Genomic DNA, 12,125 nt, shown 5'->3' on the forward strand with positions numbered 1-12,125 from the left:
AGATTCAGGTTTAGAGCCTCTTTTCTTAGGTCCACCTTCTTCTTAAACACACAGTGTTTTGAAAGTATTATTGACAACCTGATTCTCCCCCCCTGAAGACTTCCTTTCATGGTAGCAGAAGGTAAAAGATATAAGCAACCAGTGTTCGTATGCCACCATGATGCCTATGAGCCACAAGAACCATCAGCATGCAAAAATAATCTTAGGGGTGTAGCAGAGCCTGGCAGTGGCCAATAGCCGTCTAATTTCAAGGTCACTTCAACAAAATGGAAATTATGTTTGATACTGGAAAACTAGCAAACCACCCAGGGCTAGTGATGTCATAGAGGTTTGAGGAGAACATACAACCACTACTTTCCTAAACCAACATAATCCCTAACTACTTTCTAAATATTTGTACTTATATCTACAGGTAAGTGTGGTCCTCACCCCTCATCAAGGAAACTTCTCTTTGAGACAGATGGAGACCATTCTAGAAAGATAACAACTAATCAAATGCAGAGTTGTGGAGCCCACTCCCAACTGATGCAATTACAACACACATCCTGTACCTAAGGCTTAGGGATCATTGCAGAAGATTTCGTAGAAAGATGATAAACGAAAAAGGACCAGGGAGTTGGCTCTAAGATTGTGTCTCTTAGTGATATCAGAAGCCCCACCCGTAAAGTCTCACCTACATGGCTGCCTAGGCATGATCTGAACAAGGACAACACCAATAGACATGCTAAAGTAGATGGGGGTGGGCGCTCAGGAGGCCAACATTGTGCACAAAAAGTACAGATAATTAAAAATGCTGAGAGCTAAAGAAATAGTCTTTCTCTGAAAATGTAAATACAAGTAACATCATACAGACAGAACAGATTGTATTTAGGTATATTAGAATGTGATAGGTATAGATATATGAATATACACATAGGTAATAACAATGAGAAAAGAGGCCATGGATTTCAAAGAACACAAGAGGTGTGAGGGTGTATGAGAGGGTTTGGAGGGGGAAAGTGAAGAGGGAATGATATATTATAATCTAAAAAAAGAAATAATTTTTTTAAAAAAAGGTTTCAGTAACAAAGGATATTTTTCTGATAATAAAATTATTTGTTTGTACCATTTAGATTTAATATTACTAACAACTCAAATTTGAGTCCAACATTGCTAGTGAATAATTCAAGTTATCTTCTTCCACAATTCCAGTTACACATGAAGCCCTAAGGGCTTTTATGGCCAGTCCTGACTGAAGACTTTCACCAGTAGCTAATAGATACCCACAATTTCTGACATTGTAAATTGCCTTTGATTACAAAATGAGTAACAGCATCCTGCTGTTCCTTCAGGCTCTTTCTTTTGTGATAGTTCATCCATTTCTTTGCTACATCCTGCAATTCTAGAGGATCAATATTTGACCTCCTACTCTGTATCAGTAACAGATCTGTCTGGTTGTGAAACCGAAGACAGGAAAAGACAGGTGACCGCACTATGCCTTCACTCTCCATTCATATGTAAGACATCGCTCAATTTTAACTCACTCGTTGGGAAATTAATGTACTGATGTGCACAAGGAAGTAGATAAAGACAGCTGAGAAGCAGATTCCTTCCCTTGGGGAGACAACTGTAGATAATGACCCAATGCATAAGATGTACTAAACATTACTGAGAACATGAAAGATTCTGACAAACATTGACGAAGGACAAGATAGGGCTTGGGAGTACCTCAGTGGAAGACCATGGGTTTACTAGGATTCTATCCCAAGAACAAAAACATAAAGACTAGATTAGTGGAGATGAGAAAACTCTCCAAGTAGAAAAATGTTTTGTTATATAATTTCTCAGGAGTTTGTCATAATATCAGAGACCACTGTCAGTCAATTTGAAAGATATGCAGTCATTTTTACAAATAATAAAATTATAATTGTAGGTATCTTATTAGAAAGTAATTGACAATAAATACAATAATTTGCTAAACTTGTGATGTATAAATTTCATGGCACTCAGTAATAAAATAACATGTTCTCACTTCACATCTTTATAAAGTGCTGGAGAAGCCGGGCGGTGGTGGCACACGCCTTTAATCCCAGCACTCGGGAGGCAGAGGCAGGCAGATCTCTCTGAGTTCGAGACCAGCCTGGTCTACAAGGGCTAGTTCCAGGACAGGCTCCAAAGCCACAGAGAAACCCTGTCTTGAAAAACCAAAAAAAAAAAAATAATAATAAAAAATAAAGTGCTGGAGATTTCATGTTCTTCCTTTTCAAAAAAAAGTTAATTACATTTATTTATTCATTTTGTGTGTATATGTTTTGGGGGGCAGATGCACCATGGTGTATGTTGTTTGAAGGTCAGAAGTCAACAGCCCAGAGTTAGTTTTCTCTTTCTTAATGTGGGTCCCAGGTATCAAAACCATGTCAAAAGGCAAGGCAGCAAGCACCCTACCCACGGCTGAGTCGTCTCATGTGCTCAGTTTTGTAGTTTCTTAACATGTGCATTGCGTAAACTCAGGTAATTCACAGGTGTAACTTAGTTATCTGCCTGGATACACCTGGAGTCAGCTTGTTTACTCGCTTCACGTAAAGCCTAAAACTACCTCGGCTTTAAATGTTCTGACTTCTCTCCCTACTTCTAGTTCTCCAGTTTCTTTTTTTATTAAACTGCTAGACGATGCATAATAAAGTTTAAAGGATGGAATTCAATATAGAAATTGAAAAATATAGAAGTTACAGGAATCTTGGAGAGTTCCCAACAAAGTGTACCATATGTAACGACTGTGTGAGTTATTGGTGATGATGTTCATCAGGATTCTCTAGAAGTAAAGAACTGAGTGTGTGTGTGTGTGTGTGTGTGTGTGTGTGTGTGTGTGTGTGTGTGTACGTGTGCGTGCGTGTGTGTGTGTGTGTGTGTGTCTTGGAAGCCTGTCCTTTTCTAGTGAGAGACAGTAGTGGAGTGGATCCAGAGGGGAGGGAAGGTAGGGAAGAGTTGGAATAGAGGGAGGGAAAACTGTAATCAGGATGTATTTTATGAGAAAAGAATCTATTTTCAATAAAATGAAAATTTAAAGAAGAGGGCCTCCCTCCTCAGCTTGTTTTAAATTGTAGCATGTTGGCCTTCAAAAAGCAGTCATCAAATGACTTTCTTCTTCCTTACATTTATATATATTTAAGTATTTTACAATTCTTTAACATTAACATAAACACAGATCTGAGTTTGAAGGTGCCTGATGAGATGTCCAGTGTCTTAACAATAAATAGGACCAGAAGCATAAGAATATTCATAAAGCCAAGAGTGACGGTGTGCACCTTTAATCCCAGCACTTGGGAGGCAGAGGCAGGCAGATCTTTGTGAATTCGAGACCTGCCTAGTCTACAAAGCGAGTTACAGGACAGCCAGTGCTGTTATATAGAGAATTACTATCTCAAAGTGCTGGGATTGGTGACTACCCCAATTGTCATCAGAGAGCCTTCATCCAGTTACTTATAGAAACAGATGCAGATTCCCACGGCCAGACATCAGGCTGAGCTCAGGGAGCCTGCTGAGGAGAGGGAGGAAGTATTGTAGGAGCCAGAGGAGTCAAGGCACATATAACAGAAACAACTAACCTGGGCTCAGAGGAGTTCACAGAGACTCAACCAACAACCAAGGAGCCTGTATGGGACTGCCCTAGACCCTCTACATATATGTGACAGTTGTGTGACTTGGTCTACTTGTGGGACATCTAACAGTGGGAACAGGGGATGTTCCTAATGCTTTGGTTGATGTTTAGGGCCCTGTTCTTCACACTGGGTTACCTTGTCCAGCCTTAATACAAGGGGAGTTGCTTAGTCTTACTGCAACTTGATATGCCATGCTTTGCTGTTACCCATGGGAGGTTCACCCCTTTCGGAACAGAACAGAGGAGGAGTGGATTGGGAGTGGATGAGGAGGGATTGGGAGGAGAGGAGGGAAAGGAATCTGCGGTCAGGATGTAAAATAAATAAATTAAATTAAGTTTTTTTAAAAAAAAAATAATTTTCGTAATATCAGAGACAGTTTATTGGAAAGGAACTAGCACTCTTAAAGGCTAACTGGGCTACTGGCTGGTGGGGAGACAGAAGTTCAAAACCGCTGTGCCACTTGAATTCTGGTCCATTACGTGTCTTTTGCACAGCACCCGCCTCTCTCAGCCTCTGCGAATTTTCCAGCACACCGGTGGAGGGTTTTCCACTCTGTCTCTACCAACTGGCTTTCACGTGGCAATGCTGATGCCTCTCTTTCCAAGCCCCTGCCCTCCTGCTACAATGCTTTCTCAAACAGTCACAAACTCATCTATTAATTTTATACCATAAACGTTATACTTGCAACAACTGTGATGGCAAACTATTCCTACATAATTCTAAAGAAATAGTTTTGAATAAAGAATCCACTTAAGGTTTTTGTCCACACTCTTAAAATTTTTAATCATTTTCATAATTAAAGTGCAAATATGAATATGCATGTGATTATATAAGCATGTAACTCAATATTTTTGATTTTTAGTAGAATTGGAGATATACAATACCAAATTAAGCCAACTCAAGATACGCAGTTTTTCTTACATTAACTAAAAATGCCAAACCATTAATTTTACACACATTAATTTCTAGATAACATAACAAGTCACCCCTTTTAGTTTTATTTTTTATGGAAAGTATTGTGGTCAGCATTCTAATTTCCTAAAGAACAAACAAACAAAAAAATCTTTGAGACTCATCAGGGTAATAATCCTAATCTAAGGTACGGCTAATTAGTGCAAAGCATGCTATACTGAATAAAACAATTTTTCATAAGAGAAAAAAATACATGTTTTCTAAAGAAATAAGAATATTGAGGTCTCTTCCTGTTATTTCTACATCCAATGGCAACAAAGTATCTAATACCTAGGACACCTTCATTTAGAAAATTCTTTCCAAGGACATATGGTGAGTTCACACAGTTGGTGATACTCCTTGTTCTTGTGCCAGCCACCTCTTTCTAGTGGACAAACTGACAGGGTTTTATTTCTTATAGTTAAGAGAAATGTGTATATCAGAGTGACTGCACACTGTGAGTCTCCTCAGGGGAAACTGTCCTGATAGGGTGGAAGTTCATCTCCAGGAAAATCTGTGTCTTTGAAGAAAAAGAATGGCTCCAAAGAATCCAGTTGGTAGAGAGGTATCTCATATGGATAGAAATCAATTACACGTAATACCTTAGAACACAATGACTATGTCCTCATGACAACCCCATGAAGCTTTTGTGAGGGTAAAAAAAAATAATTTAGGTAAAAACTTTAGTAAACTCTAAATTATGTAAATATTATTATTCTAAATAGTTTACATCAGCACAGTGTTTGGAGTAGTTTGAAAAAGAAAAGGTGGCATAACTTAAAATTTAAAGATTCTTGAGCTAAGTCGACTCATCCTAAACTCTTTCAAACTAAGATGATTTCTGAAAGACTTCGCCTATTTTTAAGTGAGAACACAGTGGCGTCTTATAAATGAGGTAATTAGAAATATCTTTGATTTTTCTGCTAGACAATTGTTCAGTTTGGAAGGCAAAATCATGCAACAATGTTACTAATTTCTGCCCTCTTCCCTTGTAGCACTCCGGGTTGGTCTCTTTCTCAAATAATCTCACTGGCTTTTGGTTTGTTTCTCTTCCAGCCTTTCAGTTTGGCATTTGTTGCTCTGATTGCATTTGTGATCATCATAATGTGTTTCACAGTTGACAGACTTATTACTGTGATTCTTACCCATCATCTTATTTTTAAGAAAATATTAGCATTATAATGATTATGATTAAATTGGATGAGATGCAGCCAATTGTCCAGGGACAAGGTTTTATGATTGTAAAACTGTTCACAACTTCCAAGGACAGCAGCTGGGCTGATTACAGGTCATTCAAACAAATGTTCTTTGATTTGCTTATTATAACACATCTGTAAAGCAAGTGATGTAATTCCCATGTGTTGGAACCTTTTAGCTGGGAACAGCTTTTTAATGGCTTTTCTTGTAGTCAGCAAGAAATATACATTTATTCCACTAAAAGAAACAATGATAAGGGGAAAAAATGCTTTCTGTTCTTGTTTCACTGTGTGGAAAGATGGTTTTGTGCTTTCATTTACAGCCTCTAACAAAGCAAATCAAGATATCCATGTATTTTCTATAAGAAAATCTCAATAAAAAATAAGGAAAAAAATAAAATGACTATGGCAGGGAACATAGCAGTAAATCTGCCCACACAGATACTATTTTATCCTTTTTTTCCCAGTGTACATTTCTATTCACTGCATTTTATTTTTTCAATTATTTTTTACATTTAAAATCCTTATCTCAAATGGCTGGGCCATTCAAGATGGAGTTTATTGAGGTGTCTTTATACATTTATACTTCCATGTTATCTTAGTGGAACTCCGTTTCTGTTTTCCACTTCACTATATTGCTATATGCATACAGGTACTTACTAAAGTAATTAATCACTTGATTAATGGTGAAGATATGAAAGTTCAAAAATAACTAATGCAGTAGTACCAGACCAGATCACATGACTTATTGAAAAGAATTACTTTACCTCTAGAGAAATGTAGTGCATAACTCTGAGTCTGGCTGACTCATATTTAACATTTGTATTTTTATTTATTTGCATCATAGATTGAATTATTAGAAGTCTGCCTATTTTATCATTAATCGTAAAAAGTTTCATGCAAAATAACGGGTATTTATTCACCTTGAAAAAAATTCATGAGTCAATTCAATGTAAGTAACATAGTGATGACAGACTTTGTAACAAGAGAACAAGAAAGATATTGCAAGTGTGTTAGTACAGAACAGGAGAAATGATGGCCACACCCATCCTCAAGGTGGTTCCTGTCATAAGATGACTTCCAGAATCTGAGCTGGCCTCTCTCATGCCCATCACCACAACAGGGGAGGTTGGAATACATGGCGCAGTTTCCCAATTTTAAGGTATAGCCAGAAACTGTGCTGACGTCAGTTGTGGTAGAATTTATTGTCTTTTCTTGAGTTCTATGAAACATTCAGAACTGAACTCATACAGCATACACTGATGTTAAATGAAGGGAAATAGTTAAAGGGGAGTTAAGAATAGAACTAAATCTAGTCTGGTTTTTATTTGAACAACTTTTAGAAGGTTCATTGAAGGTCTCATTAAAAAAAAATAAACCTGTGACTGGAGGGAGTGATTAACAATTACATAGGATACATCATTTATTCAGACTTTCTATTCCTTTTGCTAGCTAAGCCCTCCTAACTCCTACCCAAATAATGACTGGAATCTTTTCACTCGATGTGACTACATTTCATCTTCTCCCTTGTAGAAACTGACAGGAAAGCTGCAGTGTAACAATGTTCTTAACACATCTCTTTCATCACTGTTACCCCTAAAAACATCCAACAGTCCCTACGATGGTTAATTTCACATTTTAATGCAACTGACCCATGGTGCCTAGTACTTGATATAATACTTTAGTCTGGATGTTTCTGTGAGAATTTTTAGATAATATTAATGTTTAAATTAAATAAATGAGGTGGGCCTCAACAGACACAGAGTAGCCTCTGTGGTCTCCTGCAGGAAGGAACTTTGGCAGATGGTGTTTGGGGGAAATGGAAATGCATCTGAAGCTCTTTGAGTCTTCGGTTCGTCAGCATACCAGAGACTTTTCTGTCAAACCTTGACAGTTGTATCAGTTGACTCCTTAAAATAAGCCTCGCCAACCCTCTGTGATGTGTGTGTTTGTGTATTCATATAGAATACTTACTTCTTACTCCAATACTGGCTGGGTGGATGGGTGGATGGGTACTGGGTGGCTGGGTGGCTGGTGGTTGGGTGGCTGGTGGTTGGGTGGCTGGCCCCTGGTGTCCTCCTCTCCTCCTTTTTTTCACTCCCCCCTCCTCTCATTCTTTCTCTTCTCCTATTTATTCTCTCTGCCTAGTGGCCCTGAAGATTTCTCCCTACTGCCTAGCTATTGGCCATTCAGCTCTCTATTAGTCCAATCAGGTGTTTTAGGCAGGCAAAGTAACACAGGCTTACAGAGTTAAACAAATGCAACCCAAAAGAAGGCAACACATCTTTTCATCACTAAACAAATATTCCACAGCATAAAGGAATGTAACACATCTTAAGCTAATATTCCAAAACACTGTACAGGGCTTACATACATTTTGATTGAATGTTTTAAAGTATTAGGAAATAACATATAGAATGAGAAGAGGGGGAAGAAAGAAGGCTGCAAGAGAGACATGGTCAGGTTGCATGTCCATATTTGGGTACTGACCAGCCTGAATGTACATATATTTTACATCACTGTGTGGTATAGGAGGTCCTTCTGTCTATATGTTGCTATCATTTGGTTAATAAAGAAACTGCCTTGCCCTGTTGATAGGGCAGAACTTAGGTAGGTTGGGAAAACTAGATGGAATGCTGGGAGAAAAAAGGGCAGAGTCAGGAAACGCCATGGATCCACGGCCAGAGGCAGACATGCTGAAACTTTTCTGGTAGACCATGACCTCGTGGTGATATACAGATTAATAAAAATGGGTTAAATTAAGATGTAAGAGTTAGCCAATAAGAAGCTAGAGATAATGGGTCGAGCAGTGATTTAATTAATACAGTTTCTGTGTGATTATTTTGGGGGTCTGGGTGGCCGAGAAATGAACAAGCAGCCCCTCCTCCTACAATTGTGTTCTGAGTTCCCCTGCTGAAAATTCCTCTCATGGCCTCCTACTGACATGAAAGACCAAGAGTAGCCAAAACAATCCTGAGTAATAATTTTAATAAGTGTTGTAATAATTAGCACCGTTTGGGATTTCAGGTTATACTAGAGAGCTAAGGTGATAAGAACAGCATGCTATTGACATAAAAACAGACGCATTGATCAGTGGGATACAGGTGAGGACCCTCACATAAGACTCCACTCCTAAAGCCACCTGATTTTAGGTGAAGAGGCCAACAATACGCATTAGAAAAAAGACAGAAATTTCAAAAAGTGATGCGATCAAATTAGATCATTACATGTAGAAGTGTGAAAATGATCCTCTCTTATCCTACACAAACCTTAATAATTCCAGTTAAATCAAGGACCCCAACATAAGACCTGACAGCCTGAGTCTGGTAGAGAAGAAGTAGGAAATACTCTTGAGCTTGGTGGCCCAGGAAAGGATTTTATGAACAGGACCCTGGTAGCACAGATATTAAGATAAACAATTAATAAATGAGAATTCATGAAACTAAGAAGTTTATGTACAACAAAGAATGCCATCATTTCACTGAAGAGGTAGCTGACAGAAGGGAAAAATCTTTCCCAGCTATGCAACCTAACTGAGGGTTAATACGTAGAACATACAAAGAACCAAGCATCAAGGGAAACTTTTTAAAAATAGGGATTGGAACTAAATAGAGAGGTCTCAAAAGATGAAATACAAATGGCTGAGAAACACTTTAAAATGTTCAACAACCTGGGTTGGAGAGATGGCTCAATGGTTAAGAGCACTGACTGCTCTTCCAAAGGTCCTGAGTTCAATTCCCAGCAACCACATGGTGGCTCACAATCATCTGTAATAAGGTTTGGTTCCCTCTTCTGGCCTGCAGGCATACACACAGACAGAATATTGTATCCATAATAAATAAATAAATAGTTAGAAAAATAAAAATAAAAAATAAAATAAAATGTTCAACATCCTTAGCCATCAGGGAAATGAAAACTAAAAGTATTTTGAGAGTTCATCTTTCCCCAGTCAGAAAGGTAAAGTTTAAAAAAAAATGATAAAATGATGGCAAATATTGGCATGGGTGTGGGGATGGAAGAACATTTATTCATTGTTGATGGGGGTGCAGACTGGTACAGCCACATGAAATCAGTGTGGGGACCCTTTAAAAGCTAGAAATAACCTTAACAAATAACCAGCTATATTTTTAATCATAAACCCAAAAGACTCTACAGCCTACTTCAGAGATATCTGCTCATCTGTGTTCTTTGTTGCGCTCTTCACAATAGCCAGGAAACAGAAAAAACCTAGATGTCCATAAACTGATTAATGGATAGAGAAAATGTAGTATACATACAGTGGGACATTATTCAGCTATTTTTTGGCAAAATAATTGAGTGAGAAACTAACTGTCCCAGTTCGCTTGCCGTTGCTGTGATAAAGCAGTATGGCCAAAGGCAATTTGTGGAGGAAAGGTTTTATTTGATTTATGGGTTTCAGCCTATGATCAGGGGAAGCTAAGGCAGGAATCTGGAAGCAGGAAAACAAGCAGAAACCAGGGAGGAATGCTGCTTACTGGCTTGCTCTCTGTGGCTTCCTCAGCTGATTTCTTATATACCCAGGCCCACCTGTCCAGGGGTGGCACCACCCACAGTGGTCTGGACCCTTCCATATCAATCATACATCAAGAAAACACCCCCCACAGACTTGTATATAGGCCAACTTTATGGGTGCGTTTTCTCAGTTTAGGTTCCCTCTTGTCAGATGGCATTAGCTTTTTTCAAGTTGACAAAAAACCTAACCACGCCAACTTTGCATTTTTTTTCTCTTCTTTGTGGATGTTAGCTTTGACTCTTCTGATGTTTGTGCTCCATTCTAAACTGTTCGTACTCGTAGGTTTTGTTAACACTGGAATGTTTGTGGGAGGTATTTTGTGTTGGGGTACATCTGCCTGTGTATGTCCACACATGTGCATGTCAGAGGACAGCCTTAGATGCCATTCTTTCTTATCCATTTATCTTATTTTTTTGTTTACTTGTTTAAATTTTTGAAACAGGGTCTCTCGGTTGCCGCTAGACTACACTGACTAGATTCAAAAGGACTGAATAGGCATCCTCTTGGATATTAACCTTCATCAGGAGATGAAAGGAGACAGAGACAGAGACCCACATTGGAGCACCGGACAGAAATCTCAAGGTCCAAATCAGGAGCAGAAGGAGAGAGAGCACGAGCAAAATTTTTTACTTGAGGGGTGCACCCACACACTGAGACAATGGGGATGTTCTATCGGGAATTCACCAAGGCCAGCTGGCCTGGGTCTGAAAAAACATGGGATAAAACCAGACTTGCTGAACATAGCGGACAGTGAGGACTACTGAGAACTCAAGAACAATGGCCATGGTGGTTCTCACCTATACTTTCAGCATTCAGGAGGCAGAAGCAGATAATCCAGTTGTAAGGACATAACCCTCATTTCTTAATACTACCCAAAGGTCACCAACACTGTCACATCAGTCTCTGACACATTTAGGGTTTTATATTTAGCTCAGAGTACCACGTATTTGTCATCTATTTGGCATGCAAACTCTAAAGCATTCTCAGCCTAATAGTTATATCTTTGTTCTCATCAAATTCACCCCATTTGAACTCAGAAAATTAGATTATCGCCTTGAGTGAAATAATCTCAAACCGCTGATCAGAGAAATGGTAGGAAATAAACACTTTTAGAAGGTAGTAAGTCTGTCTTGATTAAACACTCTAATTGAAATAAATTAAAAATCTGTAGTGCTAGTAGGAATGGACTTGGACTAATGCATATGGAATGAATTCATTTAAATTAATAAAAGATAATTCTAGTAATGTCTTGAGCAATAGAGCAGGTACAAAATGATTAAACATACTGAGGATTTCTTCAAGAGGCCACTGCAATGAAGCACTGTGCTGTTTTTAATGAACAATATTCACATAACAGTTTCTCATCAGGTAGATTTGTCTATTTTTAATCTTGACATTAAAACTATTCCTATTGTGAAAAGTTAAGTGTTCATGCAAAGACAAAGTCCCTTAGTACTGGGAGAAACTTTGAATAAACACCTCAAGCAGTATTTATCACAGTGGGCATTTAGAATTTGTGGAATAAATGGAAGACATATATTCATTTTTAATACTATAAATTAGAACAGTTTGAATTGTTCCCTGTGGGGAGGGGGTATGAAGTAGCATCTTTCATATATAGAATACTGTTATTTAAATACATTGAACAAGACTTTGAAGTAAATGTACAGTTAGTACTAACAGGGTTGTGAGGGTTTTTCTCTCTCTCTTTTATGTATGAAATCTGCCTGTGAAGCATTCTTTGGCCTCAAACTGGCTACCCCTGAAACCTAGAACCCTACTTCTCTGGGGGTCAGCTTGAGTTCC

The sequence above is a fragment of the Microtus oregoni genome, unplaced genomic scaffold (assembly GCF_018167655.1).
Source record: "Microtus oregoni isolate MIOR12 unplaced genomic scaffold, Mior012 000028F_ref0000031, whole genome shotgun sequence".
NCBI lineage: Eukaryota > Metazoa > Chordata > Mammalia > Rodentia > Cricetidae > Microtus > Microtus oregoni.